The 19,045-nt window shown below is 36.1% G+C and overlaps 1 long non-coding RNA gene across 8 annotated transcripts in view; it reads right to left on the reverse strand.

Moving 5' to 3' along the window:
- Positions 1 to 19,045, reverse strand: part of LOC132538052 (uncharacterized) — a 259,911-nt gene that overhangs the window by 180,729 nt on the left and 60,137 nt on the right. Inside the window, exon 6 of one of the 8 annotated variants that reach the window (XR_009549454.1) lies at positions 7,581 to 7,996. The exons of the other annotated variants lie outside the window; for them this stretch is intronic. This is a non-coding gene — a long non-coding RNA (uncharacterized LOC132538052). Of the gene's footprint in view, positions 1 to 7,580; positions 7,997 to 19,045 lie in introns of those variants that run through there. 8 annotated transcript variants of the gene reach the window in all.

Consider the following 19,045-nt stretch of genomic DNA (forward strand, 5'->3'; position numbering starts at 1 on the left):
TGTGAGCCACCCCCCCACCTGCAGGGGAGTCGCTTCACAGGTGGTGAAGCAGGTCTGCAGGTGTCTATCTTTCTCTCCCACTCTCTGTCTTCCCCTCCTCTCTCCATTTCTCTCTGTCCTATCCAACAACGACATCTCTAACAAAAACAACAATAACTACAACAATAAAACAAGAGCAACAGAATGGAATAAATAAATATTAAAAAAAGAAATAAAGGGCAAATACATATAAATATAGACATATAGTTGTAGAAATAATAGTTAACCCATATCTGCAACCTTGACAGAGAGAGAGGAGAGAGAGAGAGAGAGAGAGAGAGAGAGAGAGAGATAGATGCCTCACAACTTCCCAGGCCTCACTTGTATGGGTAAATTTCCTGAGTAGTGAGGCAGTGCCACAGATGTATGTCTGTCTCTGTCTCTCTTCTTATCTCTCCCTCCTTTTCAACTTTTCTTTGTCCTATCAAACTAAAAAAATGTATTAAAATACATATTATTTAAAAGAAGCTCAATGAGAGCAGTGGGGCTATGCTGCATAGAATCTCAAAGAAAAGCCTGGTAGTGGAAAGAGAAAGGAAGGAAGGAAAGAAGGAAGGAAAGAAGGAAGGAAGGAAGGAAGGAAGGAAGGAAGGAAGGAAGGAAGGAAGGGAGGGAATGGAAAGGAAAGAAGGGAAAGAAATAATAGACAGTGAGAATGAATGAATCAACCCATAGTCCATACTTTACCATGTAAGATGCTCTGGGTTCAACTCCCACCACTTGCGTGCACCATGAAACCATAGGAAGCTCCATGGATAGTGGAAAAGTGCTATGGTCTTTCTTTCCCTGTCTCCCTCTTTGTCTCTATCTATCTAAAATCAAAAGAATGGAAAAACATTATTCCTGGTACAATAGAACCATACCAGTCCATCACAATAAAAAGAAATCCCATAGTTAAAATGGAATCTTTGGCTTTGTTTTTATTTCTCCTTTAAAACTCTGTGCTGTCTATAGTCATAACACCTGCACATACCTGATCTACTCTGAATCTATATATGGTTCATATTTCTCTTATGAGCCTCCAAACACAAAGCAAATACATTTCAATGGATGACCACATAGCAAAATATATATTTTCTGCTCTATTGTTTGGGAAGGATTTCTTATCTTCTGTTCAACATTAGATAAATTATTTACAAAACAGAGAGGTGAAGAGACAATTATACTAACTAAATTCTCTGAATTACTTAAAAACAAACTGGCCTAAAAGTAATTCAATGTACACATTGCCAATTTCAAGCATGGTCTTCACAGATGGGAAGGTTATAATATAAGCAGGTAATCTGCATCAACTCTTTGTCATATATTCTTTCATATCTTTTTCTTGCTTTATTTATTCATTTATTTTATTGGGGTCATCGCAGAAGAATCATTGCTACAGGGCAAGTTTTCAGAAGGATAAATGGATCAAGTGAAAGACATCACAATGCTAGAACAAGTAACCAAAGTCATCTTAAAGCAAAAAGTTTATATCAAACATACTATAGTCTTATAATTACAAAAGGTTTTAACCAGCACCAGATGAAACACAGTTGTTCTCCACATATATATTAAATTCCATGTAAGTGTCTTGAAAGTATATTTTTGATACTGCCATACAACCACTGAGTTAACTTTGCAGTTTGCAAATTATAACTTAAGCATTGTACATATTAACCATTAATAAATGGGAAACACAAGAATTATTAAAAAAAAAGATCAACTTGTATGCTCTTAGAGGAAGTAAGATCAAGAGGAATGTCAAAATAATCTTCAATACCATTTTTTATAAAGCATGTATCATTTATACTTTCTAGTTGTTACTAGGGATGAAAATTCAGAAATATAAGTGATTTTTTTTTGTGTAACTAGCAAAGGCAGCTGGGAACACATGAGTTAGTAGGTATAGAGATCAGGAAAGTGTTGAAATTATTCTGAAGACATTAGAAGGATTAAGTTTCATACCAAAGACATTTTATTCACTGCACAAAATATATCTAGTTAACAAAATTATTCAAAACTAGAGACACAACGCATTCAACAAAGCTGTCAGAGAACAAGGATGCCTTGTCTCTGTTCTTTGCCTCAAGGAACTTGGGGAGCCAGCTACCAGACAGTCTGCTGAATTCCTTGCAGCATTGAGGGGTGAGACATCTGTAGAACAATTTCTTGACTATAAAATGAACTCAGTTTTGTAACTTAAGAATTTCTGTGTTAAGATTTTCTACCAGATTATTATGAGTATATGAAAGAATCTTACTAGGTCCACTCACCAAAGACACAATCAATGAAAACCAGCAGTGATATATTTAATAACATTATAGTTGCTTAGCAAATATACTCTGAAACAATGTAACATTATAGGGCCTAATCCTATTACATATACTAGAACAAACAATATAATAGATATCTGCTTATGTGGAAATAGAGATACTTTCCAGAGTTTCCACATACCATATTACACATACCAAAATTTCTATTCACTATAAGATCTGGTTACATTTTGTGACAATAACCCAATTTGTAATGTTTTAGCCCAAATTAACAGAATATTAAAAACAGATTATCACAATCCAACTTCAGAACTAAATAATCACAAAAATACAGCAATAACGACAGTGCTATATTGGCAAAAGAACAGAGGAATAGATCAATGGAACAGAATTATACAGTTCAAAAATAGACAGAGAAAGTCAATTGGTATTTTATAAAGTGGCAGCAGCAATACAAGGCAGCAACGACAGTATTTTTAACAAATGATGCTAGAAAAACTGCATACACATATGCAGAACAAATGAATATAGACAAATCTTATATTCGTCACAGACCTGAATATAAAACAACAAAAAATATTACAATTTTTTGATAGAACAGAAACTTAGATGGTTCTGGATACAATAGTAGCTTCCTGGATAAAATAACAAATGAAAGAGGAAAGGGAAAGAAGAAAGAGAAGAGGGAGGGGAAGGGAAAGGAAAGGTTAAAGGGGATGGGTGAAGGGAAGGGAGAGGGGGAAATTAGGCAGAAACAGTGGAACCATGCAGGTACCAAATCCAAGCAATAACCCTGGTGGCAACAAAATAAATAAATGTAAATATAAATGTATAAAAATAACTCGCCAACCACAGCAAGAAAACTACCTGATTATAGGGCCAAGTGGTTGGGCACCTGGCGGAATGCACAAGGACCCAGGTGCCCACCTACAGAGGGAAAGCTTTGCAAGTGATGAAGCAGTGTTGCAGGAGTTTCTCTCTCTGTGTATCATGCCCTTCCCTCTCAATTTCTGGCTGCCTCTATCAAATAAATAAATAAGTAAAGATAATTAAAGGAAAAAAAAAGGAAGAAAGAAGGGAGCTGGGCAATAGTGCAGCGGGTTAAGCACAGGTGGCACAAAGCGCAAGGACCGGCTTAAGGATCTCGGTTCAAGCCCCCGGATCCCCACCTGCAGGGAGGGGGTCACCTCTCAAGTGGTGAAGCAGGCCTGCAGGTGTCTATCTTTCTCCCCCTCTCACTGTCTTTCCCTTTTCTCTCCATTTCTCTCTGTCTTATCCAACAACGACAACAATAAGTACAACAATAAAAAACAACAAGGGCAACAAAAGGGAATAAATAAACATATAAAAAAAGAAAAGAAAAAATAAGTTTGTTTAAAAAAAAAAAAAAGAAAACTACCTGATAATTAAACAAGGTCAAAGACTTGAAAGAGTCATGCTACCAAAAGATACATAAAGATGGTAGACATTCAAATTGTGCTCCTTCTCATAACTCTCCAAGGGGACAGACTCTGAAACAAGGAGACGCCACTTCATATTTTAAAATGGCTAAAAACATGGAAAAATAATCTTTTAAAAACCTACAATTTAAAATATCCTGTCATTTGATTTCTGTGATTGATCTGTAGTATGTTTGTATAGAAAAGATGTCTTTAAATTATCAGAAGAAATGAAACTCAAATTACTTCATGAGAATTTAGGAAAGGAAATTACAGTTGGAAAAACATAAATATACGTTTTGTTCTACTGGCATTGTTCACTCATAACTTTAGGAATAAGAAGACAAGACAAGGTTTTTGTTTAGCACTGTATGATCTGCATTCTTGTACCTTGATAGACATAACAGTGAGTTGATTTTGTCAGGTGTAAACAGTGTTTTCACACTTCCTATAGAAGTGTGCCTTCATTATTATTCAACATTTAATTAAGTCATAACACCAGAAAAGATCTGGTAGTAAGCATCAGCTAACACAGCTAACTACAAAAATAATGTTGTATCTTAAGTCTGTAAATAATACTTATTTAGATAAAGTATCTAGTATTGATAATAATTAATCTGGTAAGTACAACTTAAAATCAATCGACATAGTTGAATCACTGCTCCATCAGCCTAAGTGAATATGGAGAAATATATCTGTGAAATCTAAGCTTTATCTCACAAATGGAAATAATTATAATATGGGCTGAATGTAAGGTCCATCCTAGATAAACAATCCTGTACATATAAAACAAATAATAAATAAGTACTTTATTAGCATATTATGATAAAATTGTCTTTGGCTAGTACAAAAATCCTAAGAAGTCTTGGCATGTCTAAACATGTAAAATCCTAATTTAAGTATTGTGTGTTTTAACTTCATTTCCACTTAGAAGTCACTTTGATATATCCTGCTCAATTCCTGATATACAAGACACCAGTGTGTCTTTAACAAAGAACAAAGGAAATAACTATTTTGTTCCAATAGTCTTTCCAATTCTTATAAACATGAGTTGCTATTTCCTCAGCTATTACCAGGCATTAATTTTTCTTTTTCAGAAGCTCAATGAGTCAAGAAGTGAATATAAAGTCATAGGTTCTGAAGAAAAAAAAATAATAATAAAGAGAATTTAGAGAGTATCAAACCTAATCCACTTTTATTTTAAGCCAGGGCTCTGGAGAATAAACTGATTCCCCCAAATTTTGGGGGGAAAAAAAAACGAATCCTATGTTATTCTTGTCATATAACAATGAATCAAAACTTCACATCATTAATTTTATTTACTTAAAGCTCAGTGGTTACATGGTCTATATGTCAATTTGTTGGGCAATTTTAAGTAATGATGGCAAAATTATAGCAAACGTTAATGGGTAAATTAAAATGATGGCCAATTATGGCCTGTTATCAGGGTTGAGATTTTTCGTTTTGTCTTTGTTTTTGTTTATGGCACAAGTGAGTAGTAAACAATTTGAATGGTGATATGAAAGAATACCTACATTTGTAAAAGGTACACAAAACATAGAAAGAAATATGTTGTTGGATATTAAAAATATTTAGAAACATTATTTCTATTACTAAAGTTTCTCAGCAAATTACTTAGAAAAGTACACTCACTCATATCCCTTACCTCTTAGATTCTCTATGAATGTAAAACTGCCATGAAATCTGAGTTCTTTCCGTGAATAAACTCATTCTCAAGAAAATACAGAAGAAACAAATGTTACAAAATTTTTTTCTTATATATAAACATTCCAAATAAAATTTTTAAGGCAATCTTGAAAATCATTCACTGAAATACATTTTATATATTAACAATTATTATCCATAATAACAACAAGCATTTTCCAACATTTCCCAATGGCTAACTCAACTGAACTGACTTACCCTTTCAGATGAGGAGACAAAAATTGGAGTACGGGGAATCATAACACAAACATTTGTGTGTATGTATGTGTATGAGTGTGCATCTGTGAATCTTTTCCAATTTCCACTCTCTCTTCTCTTTGATAGCAAGTTCTAGAGTATCCAGAACACATTAAAATTTTCTATCTCTTTTTCTAATGCCATCTGCCCAAATTTCAAATAAATACTCTCTGGTGCCCCCATCACTGACAATGAAAAGGGCACAGGATTTAAAGTCAGATGGGCTTTCAATGTAAATTCCCTCAACTATTAATTTAATGGAGCAAATTTCAGTTTTGACTTGTAAAAAATTTGGTTAATGTCAAAGGAAGACTGGAAAATTAAAAGGTCATGAATGTGAGATATCTAGTACAATATGTAAAAGACAATGCTCAGAAAAGTGGCAAATATCATTATCATCTTCAATATAACTGAGAATATTTATGATTTTTTACAACATTAACAGGGGGGAATCTAAATCCCTTTTCATGGGTAGTTTTTTAAGTTAACTGTGAAAGTCCATATATTTATGAAGAGATATATTATAAGGAATAGAAGTTACATACAAAATGAAGAGCAAAACAAGAGAGAAAACAAGAAAGAGAGTTTTATATTTTAAGTTGAGTTGTTATATATGCATCTTGGAGAAACCAAGATTTGAAATATAAATTGAAGCACAACTCAGATTTCAATAAGCACAAAAGGATAAGAAAACATCCTAAGCAAATATTAGTGGCAAAGCTAAAATACTGGAGTGCAAACACTTCTGTCAGGCATGGGTAAGATAGGAAAAAACATATTTTTTTATGAATCATGATGTCCCAATTAGGCATATCATAAAAAAGCATACTAAATGGCTTAAGCTTACCCTAGGGCAACTGAGGAATTATTGGATTATCCCCAGCCATGAAACAATGCATGTGTCAAATCAAAAGATACAGAGGCAAGGAATACAAAGATAGGGTGGAAGGAAAGCTTGTGAGGCCATCAACACTTTTTTTTTTTAATCTACATAGTAGACTGAGTTGATGTGACATTTATCACTCTGATTTAGCATAGTAGAATTGAAGAGCATTTACATATGCTCTATCTCCTGGAACCTGGTCTATATCTAGGTTTTGGGACTTTGTTAGGAAGTGAACCACCTGGGATGGAATTAGAGAATACTATGAAAGGAAAGGTCTCACCGAGTGATGAAGCTGAAGGGTTGTCATTCCACACCTGAAGTCTCTGGACACCGTCTGAAGTGAAGCATGCTGGGGTGGCACTCGCGTTGATTAGGTTGCAATCAGTGGATGCAATATTATTTGATAAGAATTGGGAGAAGCATACGGGAAAGTGGGCCCTACCCTAGGGTCCCAGGACTGGGGGAAGTTTAGGCTCTATAGAGGAAATGTTCACACATATCCATATACTAGGGCAAATATATACCTGAAAGCGGTAGTGCACTAGAGTTTGCAGTGAGTACCCCCCAACACTTCATCTCCACTATTCCAATCTTTGGGTCCATAATTCTTCAACAATTTGTTTGGCTTTGTATGTTAACTCTCTTTTCAGCCACCAGGTTCCAGATGCCATCAGGATGCCGGCCAGGCTTCTCTAGACTGAAGACCCCACCAATGAGTCCTGGAGCTCCGCTTCCCCCAGAGACCCACCCTACTAGGGAAAGAGAGAGACAGACTGGGAGTATGGATCGACCAGTCAACACCCATGTTCAGCGGGGAAGCAATTACAGAAGCCAGACCTCCCACCTTCTGCAACCCACAACAACCCTGGGTCCATGCTCCCAGAGGGATAGCGAATGGGAAAGCTATTTGGGAGGGGATGCGATATGGAGATTGGGTGGCGGGAATTATGTGAAATTGTACCCCCCCATCCTATATTTTGTTAGTGTCTCCTTGCTTAAATAAATAAAAGAATTAAAGAGTATTTGATACAAAGCATGAAGAATATATTTTCAATTTGTCTATGCAATGGAAAATGACAGAGTTTCACAAATAAGGACTGAGACAAAACCAGAAGGTTAGTTCAGAGAGGGGCATGGGCTAGGAGAAGGCTGAGGCTGTGGCCACTAAAATCAGAGTTAAGTGTCCACGAGTAAGCTTATTAATAAGGATTAAAGTACTGATAGCTAACAATACAGGTTGCAACTAAGAAAAAGATTAGTAAATCTAAAACCAGGAATGGGATAATCATATTCCTACCCGATCCATCAAGAAAACTCTTAATGTCCTGGAGATATTTGGCCTTTCCTCATTTCATTATCCATTTACAGAGTTTCCAGAGGCATGGCCATGAAGTAGCTGCTGCTTCTTTCCAAATAAACTAGCTAAAACAATGAAAAACCATGTGAAAACTTGCCAAATTGAAACTAGAACTTCTGAAGAAAGTTACTTATCCACAGATGGGTACATGCACTCATGTTCAGCAGATGGAAAAAATGATGGAGAGATTCTTAGGAATTAAGAAGCTGTTCTTAGTGGCATCCATTTTTAGTGGAGGTCAATACCATCTTGGTAGTTACTCACTTAGTAGGGGAGCACATTGTTGGTGGAAAGAAGGCAGGAAATTTCTGGACATTTAACCTTTGAACTCAGAGGCATCAAGATAATGAACTGCCCACAGTGATTTACCAGTGTTTGTGGAAAAAAATCTGGCTGAGAAATAAAGCTGTTTTGTTTGCTCAGGATCCAGCAGCTAGGAAAATAAATCTCACTTGTTCTTTGAGCATTCAGTAGAAAGCACTTCTCTTATGCTGTTACTTTCCAGATGCCAGATACATGACAAAATGATTATATACAGACATCACAGGTGCTCATTTCAGCAGCATATATACTCAAATTGGAATGAGAGAGATTAGCCTGGCTCCTGCACCAGGGTGACAGGATCACAGGCACTAAGCCAGCCCAGGAACATTACAAATGCACATATTTAAAATTACCCAAGATACAGTCCTCAGCACCTATAAAAGATCAGATGTACGATCTAGAACAAATGTCACAGATTTTTAGAAAACTCATTATGAAAGAAATTCAAAAATGTAAACTTAATATGAAAAACATGTTCAAGAACTGAGAGATCATTTCATCAAAGAGCTACAAAATATGGAAGAAAACTCCAAACAGAATTTGATATAAAGTTGGAAAATAATGAAGGAACAAGTTCAAACAGAGTTTCAGGGTGTGAAGGTCACTCTTCACTGGGAGAGTCTTCAAGGTATCATGCAAAAACATATCAAGGCAACTAGATGCTTACTCAATATATTTCTGTTCTTTCATCTTCACCTTTCTCCATCTTTCTTCCATCTACTATCCATGTGACCTAACTCACTAAAGGACTTGGTATCTCTGAGTATGCAGACTGATTTTTATTTATAAGTCTGCATACTCAGAGATTTTTTATTTATTAAAAAGATATCTAGGCCTCCTAATTCCTGTTTTTTTTTTTTTCCCTGTAGGAACTAATCAGACCAATATGGCCAGTGCATTCTTGTCTAGTAGTATATAAAAGGTCAGATAGTAATTATTTGAAAATATACACAAGATAATCTCAATAGGGTTTTATTTTTCTTTTGCTGGTTAAGTCCTATTTTTATAACTTTATTAGGGGAAATAATTTTAATATAGTTGTTGATCCAAAGATTAGTGGTAAGAGGGGTGTATAGATACCTATCACAGGGAGATAATAAACTGTTAAATAGACTTTGAAAGGATCAAATATGAATATAGAGTACAATTTGTAATAGCCTAAACTTGGCAGCAATTATCTGGCAATTGGGTTAACGTTGAAAATCCCATTATTAGAATTCACTGTATTATACAAGTCCTCACCATAATTTATGTCCTTTTATGCTATTTATATAGAGCTGTATCTTATAGAATAACACCACCAGTTGCTTCTATTCTCCTTGGTCTAAGCTTTTAGGAGATTTAATATTTCAAAGAACAAGTCATTATTAGAAATATATATCCAATACCTTTTCTTGATAGCTTCCCTATTCTTTATCCCTCTGGGATTATGGACCCAGGATCAGTGTGGAGTGGAGAAGGTGGAAGATCTGGATTCTGTAATTGCTTCCCTGCCTAACATGGGCATTGGCAGGTCGATCCATACTCCCAGCTTGTCTCTCTCTTTCCCTAGTGGGTCAGGGATCTGGGAAGGTGGGTCTCCAAGACACATGGTGGGGTCCTTTGCCCAAAGCATCGTGGTATCATCTGGACTTCAATTGGGTTTGTATCATCAAAGATGTCCTTGAGGTTTAGGTGGGAAAGTGTTCCACCTAAGTTTTCCTCTAAGTATTTGATAGATTCTGGTCTAACATCCAGGTCCTTGATCCATTTGGAGTTGACTTTTGTTTCTAGTGAAATAAAGTGGTTCAGTTTCATTCTTCTGCATGTTTCAACCCTGTTTTCCCAGCACAATTTTGAAGAGAACCTCCTTCTTCCATTTAATAATTTGGAACCCTTTGTCAAAAATTAGATGTCCATAGATGTGGGGTTGGGGCTATTTTGATTGAAGTCATGAGAAAAGCTGAATCCTAAGCTAGTGAAAAGAGGAGCTGGGGGTTGGGGGTCATGTGGTAGCTCAGCGGGTTAATCTCAAGTAGTGCCAAGCTCAGGGACAGGCATGGGGATCCCAGCTGGAGCCCCTGGCTCCCCACCTGCAGGAAGGTAGCTTCACAAGTGGTGAAGCAGGTCTGCAGGTGTCTATCTTTCTCTCCCCCTCTTTGTCTTCCCCTCCTCTCTGCATTTCTCTCTGTCCTATCCAACAATGATGGCATCAATAACAACAACAATAATAACCACAACAATAAAAAACAACAACAAGGGCAACAAAGGGGAGTAAATAAATAAATAATTTTTAAAAAGAAAATGGAATGAAAAAAAAGTTGAAGCATAAGATGTAAATCTGGAATCATTTGGCCTTATGGAATTCAGCAGCATGTCTATAGTTTCTTCTATGGGAGGGTAGCATCCATGTTGGATTTAAGAGGAGACACATTAAGCCAATCTTCAGAAATCACACACAAAAAATCTGCCACCTACCAACATATCTAGGGACAAACACACAATCTACTTGTTCAAGTTGATGGTTCTATGATACAGACAAACTCATAGAACATAGCATATTATTTAGATTCAAATGCTAAAATTTAAAATGCTCAGAAATCATGTGGGCTTTGAATTTTTAATGTCAGTCAATTGATGTCATTAGAACAGGAGAATTAGTCTGTAATTATTCCCTTATGGGTCCTGCTGTCTGTATGAAAAAAAAAAAAAAAAGCAAGAGCTCTCATTTTTGTCCCCAAATCAACTTACTTGGAGGAAAATTAAATGGGTTTAAGACTAACAAAACCGAAGTTTCAATTAGCACATGGGGAGAGGAAGAAAATGCATGTCAATGATGAATAATGTCTTGCCAATCAATCTAGGCCTTGACTCCATTTCGCTCATATGCTCTGGCTGACAAAGCAGTGAGAACAGATCATTTCACTCCTACTTCAGCACACTAGCTATGCTTAGTGCTGCAACATTTCATTAATATGCTAACATGTGAGTGTGATTTATGCAACTACCACTGTGTATATATACTTATACACACATACATATGTGTGCATATATACATCATGTACACACATATCTTTTAAATGCTATTAACCACAACAAGGATGTGTGGACATAATTGCTGAAAATGACTCAAATGTTAACTCTCACATTATTAATAAGAAAACATTCTGTTGCTCAAGAGGGTCCCCTCACCCCCTTAGGGATTTGGCAGGTCAACTACTCTCCTCTGTGCATCAGTGGGAAAAAAATCCTTATTTTTCTGGGAAAATAAGAAAACAGTAATTTTAAAGCCACTGAATGCCAAAATATTAGAGGAATATGGCTATTGTGGGTAGAATCTGTTGGAAAAATAATATACTATAAGTTAGAAAATCTGACTCTAATTCAAAATACTAACATTATAATCTCTATGTCTAGATTTGTAAGCTTAAGTATATCATTTACTTCATAAAGGGCTAGTTTTATTTACAGTATGTATTGTGTTATCTTAAATTATTCTCTTAGGATTTTTCATTTTACAAATAATCCATGATTAAAAGATCTTGTCAACTTTAAAAAAAATATCTTTATTTATTTATTGGCTAGAGACATCCAGAATCGAGAGGGAAGGGGATGTTAGAGAGAGAGAGACAGAGAGATACCTGCAGCACTGTTTCACGACTTGGAAAACTTTCTCCCCTGCATGTGGGGACCAGGGGCACGACCCTGAGTCCTTGCACATGGTAAAGTGCACTCAACCAGTTGTGCCACTATAAGGCCTCAGGTCTTGTCACCTTAATAACTGCATAATCACCTTAACTTATCAAAGTATCTGTCTTCACCCTCTACTGGCTCCTAATGTTAACAAGAATATATGTATTTTTATGGATAATAACTTGAAGTGAAACAAGACACACTTTTTTTTTGTAGTTATTGGGGTTTCACTGCCTCAGGATGGCATTTTCAGATACAAAGACAGAGACAGAGGGAGAGTCTGAGTGAAAGACATCACAGCACCAAAGTGTCCCTCAGTGTAGTAGAGGACAGCCTTGAACCTAGATGGTGTCTTCTACAAAGCAAGAGCACTTTCCCAGTGAGCTATCAAGCCGGCCCATTAGATAGATAACTTGAATTGTATTCTTACATAACAGGTGACAGAATAAGTGTAGATCACAGAACCTAATTTGAGAGTTGTTAGGTTAGCTTAGTAGGTTCAATACAATAAGCAAGTCAACTTTTCAGTTGTATGTTAAGAAACTTAATTTTTGTGAACTTAGTGAGCTTTTCAAAATTTATATGGAAAAATAAAGTTTATAAGTATTAATTCAACTTTGAAAAGGGAAGAATGATAAGGACTTATTCTGCTAGATACTGAATTATACCACCAAGCTACAGTAAAAAAAAAAAAAAATATATATATATATAATTGATTTTGGTTAAAAAATGAAGAGACTGACAAAGCACAGTATATATACACACATATATGTGTGTATATATACATAATATGACAAAGTTAATATAAAGATGAAAAAATAATAAGTATTTGCAATATCTAAAACAACTAAGGCCTACTGAAATACAAACCTAAAATAAATTTTAAAATATCAAAACTTCCAATGAACAAATATACAATTAACTTATAATGGAATTTATATGGCAGGAAATTTTTTAAAAATAGAGAACATATAAAGATTACTTAAATTCAGCAGCCATCAGATAAAAGCAAAAATTAATATTACATGTTGGAAAAGTGTTTATAAACACATATGGTGTATATAGTACAGAATAGGTAATATTTTGGACATAATTTGAAAGTACTATATATAATTATAATGTTTACAATGTTTGAGATGTTTCCATATACTCTACGAGGAAACAAAAAATTTTTAGTAATAGTTTAAATCCCAAATAAATTTCTTTTTCACATACAGTGGATGTCTAAGTAAGTTAGAAGACTTGTTACAAAAAAGTCAAAATATGAAACATCATTTTGCAAGAATATATTTATTAAGAAGTGTGTATAGGGGTTCTTGATTGAAAAGATCTCAAGGTAGGTAACAAGGAATACGGAAACACCTTTACACACAAATAGACTATAAAGGTAAACATCAAACACAGATTTATGAAATTACCATATTCTTATTTCATATATATTTTTTGTTTAATTTTTGTTTTTTTTAATGCTGAGCTTTATCTTCTAAACATACCAATAGTATACAACTCTCAATTTTAAAGTTTTTATCTAAATACAATAGAAGGCATTAAATACTGAGTTCCTGGCATGGTAGTCTTGCCACACATTTATTAAAAACTCAAGCACAGAAAGTTGAATTGAGAAAAAGCCCCCTCTTGTGTTACATTCTCCCAAAGACTCATATCCACCGGGAATTGCCAAGGGTCTGGGGCTGCTCCTGGTCACATGATTCAGAGCTAAACAGTTTACTTCTGGAGAGTGAACTTTTCACCCCTATTTCAGCCCTGGCTTGTAGGACTGAGGCCAAAACTAAATCAGGAAATGGCATGCCACTTGCTAAAGCATAAAGGACTCCATTAAAATATAAAAAACAAAGTTAAATAGTCCTTTAAAAACATTTGAGTAAAGCTTAAATATAAGAAAGTATAACCCTTCTCTCAGAAATGTAAAGTTTGAATATATATATCAGAATTTCTAAGGATGAAAGAATCTAAATAATTATTTAAGAAATCCTGGAAACAGGACTAGATATCAGACTTCAAGGCAGCAGGAAATTGGCTAGGGAACTGACACACTGGGTAGACTGCATATTCTACAAGCATGAGACCAGGGAGGAACCAGGAGTGCTCTGATTTCTTAAGGTCTCTCTCTCTCTCTCTCTCTCCCCCTCTTACACACACACACACACACACACACACACACACACACACACACACACACACACACACACACACACCTTTTTTTTTCCACTACAGAACCGGAAGCTAAGGGTAAGAGGACATGCTACACACAAAACTAGGGAAAACTATCAATAATCCTCTGTTTCCAGCTAGAAAACCAAATCTAAATAAATTTTTTGTCTTTAAAATCAACTGCAGATTATAATTTGAGGGCAAGTTTTGGGAATTTCTTAAACCAGATGTCTACTCGGAAAAAATACATGTACTAGACCATTTTAAAGTAATTAAATAAGATTGGCCAACTCTGGACTAAATCATGTTAAAAAAATGTACAATAAAGAATGAGGGGGTATGTCCTAAGAAACCCAACAAGATTTGTGTATACCTATGTTCTTAGCAGCACAATTTGTAATAGCCAAAGCCTGGAAGCAAAAGAAAAAAAAAAAGGTACTTGTAGAAGAAATATGCATTGTACAAAGAGAATAATGGCTTTTGGTCTATCTGATTTAAAAAAATAGAGAAAGCTGGGAGGCAGTAGGAGGAGAAAAGGTAGAAGGTTATATAGTAAGTACATTAAAACAAAATAGACACAGAGAAGTTCAGAAGTTGTTTTGTTTGTCTACCAGACACTGACCCGACGCTCACAGATGTTGACAAAAGTACAGGTACTGTCTTTCTCTCTTTCTTGCTGTCTTCCCATCCTCTCTCAATTTCTGTAATATCTAACAATAATGACAGCAATTACAACAATAACAATCACAACAATGATAAACAACAAGGGCAACAAAAGGGAAAAAATGGCCGCCAAGAGTATGTTGTCCACCCTCCCTTCAGAGGATGGAACATTTTCTAACATTGTTGATCCAAGTTGAGGACAAGGTCCTATGAGGGTCCACAAAGGGATTCATTCTGTTGGTCCTGATAGAGAATGACCAGAAATATTAGGGAGAGGGATTTATTCCAGGTCTAGGCCCATCATGTCTGTTTAGGAATATAAGGACTCCCTGACTAGGGCCCCAGCTGATGGAGTGGCCTGATAATCATATCAGCTGGGGCCCTAGTCAGGGAGTCCTGAGATTATGCTAGTCTCACCATACTTTAACACAACAGACTCCTTTGTAGGCCCCCATAGGACCTTGCCCTCAACTTGGATCAACAATGGTAGAGAATGTTCCATCCTCTGAAGGTAGGATGGACAACATACTCGATGCTAAACCTGAGGAAGATGGGTTGATATTGGGGCAGCTTGGAATGTTCCTACTCATGACCACAGAATGTGAGCTCAGATCTACAGGGATTCACAGATCACATAGGTGCCTAAGCTGAATATGGGCCCCAGATCACATCAAATCAATGGGACTCACAGTCAACAATATTTATACCCTTTCCCCATATTAGAGAGCTATTCTCTTCCCTGATCCAGCTTTCTGGTACTTTTTACAGCCATGACATCATCTCCCCAGGCAATAACTTGGATCCACATGCTTATCAGATTTCAGGCTCAGGGGAAAAAAGATAAAGAAAAAAAAAACAAAAAAACCTAGTATAGCCACAGGCCCTTTAAAATATAACTAAAATATACCTACTAGCTATCTACAAAATGGAGGACCCCCCCAACTCTTCGTCTGCACTATTCCAGCCCTTATGTCCATTAGTCAACAATTTGTTTGGCTTAGTATATTAACTCTCTTTTCAACTACCAGGTGCCAGATGTTAGCAGGATGACAACCAGACTTCCCTAGCCAGACAACCCCATCAATGTGTCCTGGAGCTCCAATTCCTCAGAGCCCTTCCTCACTAGGGAAAGAGACAGGCTGGGAGTATGGATCAACCTGCCAATGCCCATGTTCAATGGGGAAGCAATTACAGAAGCCAGATCTTCCACTTTCTGCATCCCACAATGACCTTGGGTCCATACTCCCAGAGGGTTAAATAGGAAAGCTATCAGGGGAGGGGACAGGATACAGAGTTCTGGTGGTGGGAATTGTGTGGAGTGGTACTCCTCTTATCCTATGGTATAATCAAGGTTTTCTTTTCCTTTTTATAAATAAAAAATTTAAAAATATATATGCCAGTCTCTTGCCCTTATTCAGCTTTTGTAGTCCTTGCTTTGATAAGATCAGCTTTGGAGTGAGTGAGGAAAGTGTAATAGGAAGTAGGTGAGAAGTGTATCTTAGTCTAAGTAGAAAGACAACATACTCTATGCTCCACCCGAGGAAGATGGGTCCTGAAATAGGGGCAGCTTGGAAGAGTTCCTACTCATAACCACAGATTGTGAGCTCAGATCTACAGGGATGCAGAGGTCACATAGGCTCTTAAGCTGAATATGGGCCCCAGATCAGGTCAAATCAATGGGGTTTACAGTCAAATATATTTATACAACTTTCCCATATTTGGGAGTTATTCTCTTCCCTGATCCAGCTTTCTGGTCCTTTTCCCAGCCATGGCACCAACTTCCCAGACAATAGCTTGGTGAAAAAACAAAAACAAACAAACAAAAAACTAGTATAATCACAGGCCCTTTGGACTAGAACTAAAATAGGCCTACTAGCTACCTAGTGGACCTAGATAAACGAAGACCCCCAACTCTTCATCTGCACTATTCCAGCCTTTAGGTTCATGATTAGTCAACAGCTTGTTTGACTCTATATGTTAACTCTCTTTTCAGCCACCAGGTTCCAGATGCTACCATGATGCCAACCAGACTTCCCTGGACAGACAACCCCATCAATGTGTCCTGGAGCCCAGCTTCCTCAGAGCCCCACCCCTTGGGAAAGAGAGAGGCAGGCTGCGAGTATGGATTGATCTGTTAATGCCCATGTTCAGCAGGGAAGCAATTACAGAAGCCAGACCTTCCACTTTCTGCATCCCACAATGACCCTGGGTTCATACTCCCAGAGGGATAAAGAATAGGAAACCTGTCAAGGAAGGGGATAAAATGCAGAGTTCTGATGGTGGGAATTGTGTGGAGTTGTACCCCTCTTATCCTATGGTTTTGTCAATGTTTCCTTTTTACAAAAAAAAAAAAAAGGCCTTCAAAAAGTGGGAAAATATTGTGCCCATTTTACATATAAAGGGAAATAGAGGCAGATTAATTTATAAAAATTATTCAACTAATTAATAGTAAAATGATTCAAACTCAGATTCAAACTCAGATGACCAAGGACAGGCCATCCAATGTACTGATTTCTCCACACTTTCATTTCTATGCTTAACAGCACCTACTATACTATTTACTATCAAATCTTAATATCCAAATACCCATTCTAAGCACATTCACATACAGTGGATTCCCGGTGCAGGCATCAGGCATTGAGCCCCAGTGATAACCTCAGAGGCAAAAAAAAAAAAAAAAAAAGCATAAGTATGTAAATACATTACACTAAAGATAATCACCAACTACTTTTGATGTTGATGAAAATTTAACAAGAAAACAGCAATAACATACAACTGTGAAGTCTTACAATGACTCTTCCAGGAAAATAACTTTTAAGCACGAGGAAAGAAACCATCAAAGACACTAAGAAAAGTTCTTGGGGTTACAAAAGAAATGGCAGAGCCAAGGTTAAAACCCAAGTTGTTTTTCTGTTTGTTTTGTTTTGTTTGTTTTAACTTAAAAATCTGTTTTTTCATTTAAGTGTACCAATTCTTCAAATGGAAACTTCAGTAAAATAATCAATTAGTGAAAAAATAAAATATTTCCCCCACATAAAAAAGATGAGGTGAAAACTATGGTGGTTATACTTGGGAGCTTAGAAGGTGGAGATGCAGAACTATGGTGGTGGATGTGCTGTGGAATTATACTTGTAATCCTAAAGTCTTGTAGCCCACTATAATCACAAATTAAAAAAAAAAAAACTAAAAGAAGTTGATTTAATAAAAAGACTAGAATGGGTTAAGCTCTGTAGGTATAAAGAACTAATGTCATTTTCCTGATTTTCATCACTGTACTGTGGCTACTGAAGATACAATTATTGAGTTGGGTGAAGGGTAAACACTAGGGTAAAACACTACAATTACTATTTTATTTATTATTTATTTGTTTGTTTTTATCAGAGCACTGGCCAGCCCTGGTTTCCAGTCGTGAGAGAGACTGAACCTAGGGCTTCAGAGCCTAAAGCATGAGAGTCTTTTCTGCATAAACTATTAAGCTCTTATCCACCCCTACCCTATACTTTTACTTTTGTGTATTCTTGAAACCTAATGTTTTAAGACTAAAATGGAAATAAGCTATCTGGAAGTTTATGACTTCTTTATAAAACTTTTTTCCTTTGGAAACACATATGTGCATATAAGTATTTACTTTTTAATATTTTAATTATTTATGTATTGGATAGAAATAAAGAAATTTAGAGAGCAGAAAGAAGATAGAGATACAGAGAGACAGCCGCATTACTACTTCACCACTTGTGAAGATTTACTCCTGCAGGTAAAGAATAGGGACTTGAATTTGGGTCCATGAACATTATAATATGTTTGTTCTACCAGGTATACCACTGCCCAGCCCTATACTATCATAACACTATAAAAGTGAAAAAAAATATTGTGCCCATTTTACATATAAAGGGAAATAGAGGCAGATTAATTTATAAAAGTTATGCAACTAATTAATGGTAAAAATGATTCAAACTCAGATCAACAAGACCAAGGACAGGCCATCCACTGTCCAGATTCCTCCACACTTTCATTTCTATGCTTAATAGCACCTACTATATTATTTACTATCAAATCTTAATATCCAAATACCCATTTTAAGCACATTCACATACTTTAAAAAAATCCTGGCTTCTATTTGAAGTTAAAGTTTGTTACTGAAGCTGAAGAAAAATCTTAGAAGTATGAAAGAAATGCAAGTGGTATTCCAAGTAACAATATGCATGTGCTTCAGTGGGAAACATGAGAAATGCATCTGCCAAATTCATTTTGGACACATTTGATACTATCTCACTGATCT

Source organism: Erinaceus europaeus, chromosome 4 (assembly GCF_950295315.1).
Source record: "Erinaceus europaeus chromosome 4, mEriEur2.1, whole genome shotgun sequence".
In the NCBI taxonomy this organism is placed as follows: domain Eukaryota; kingdom Metazoa; phylum Chordata; class Mammalia; order Eulipotyphla; family Erinaceidae; genus Erinaceus; species Erinaceus europaeus.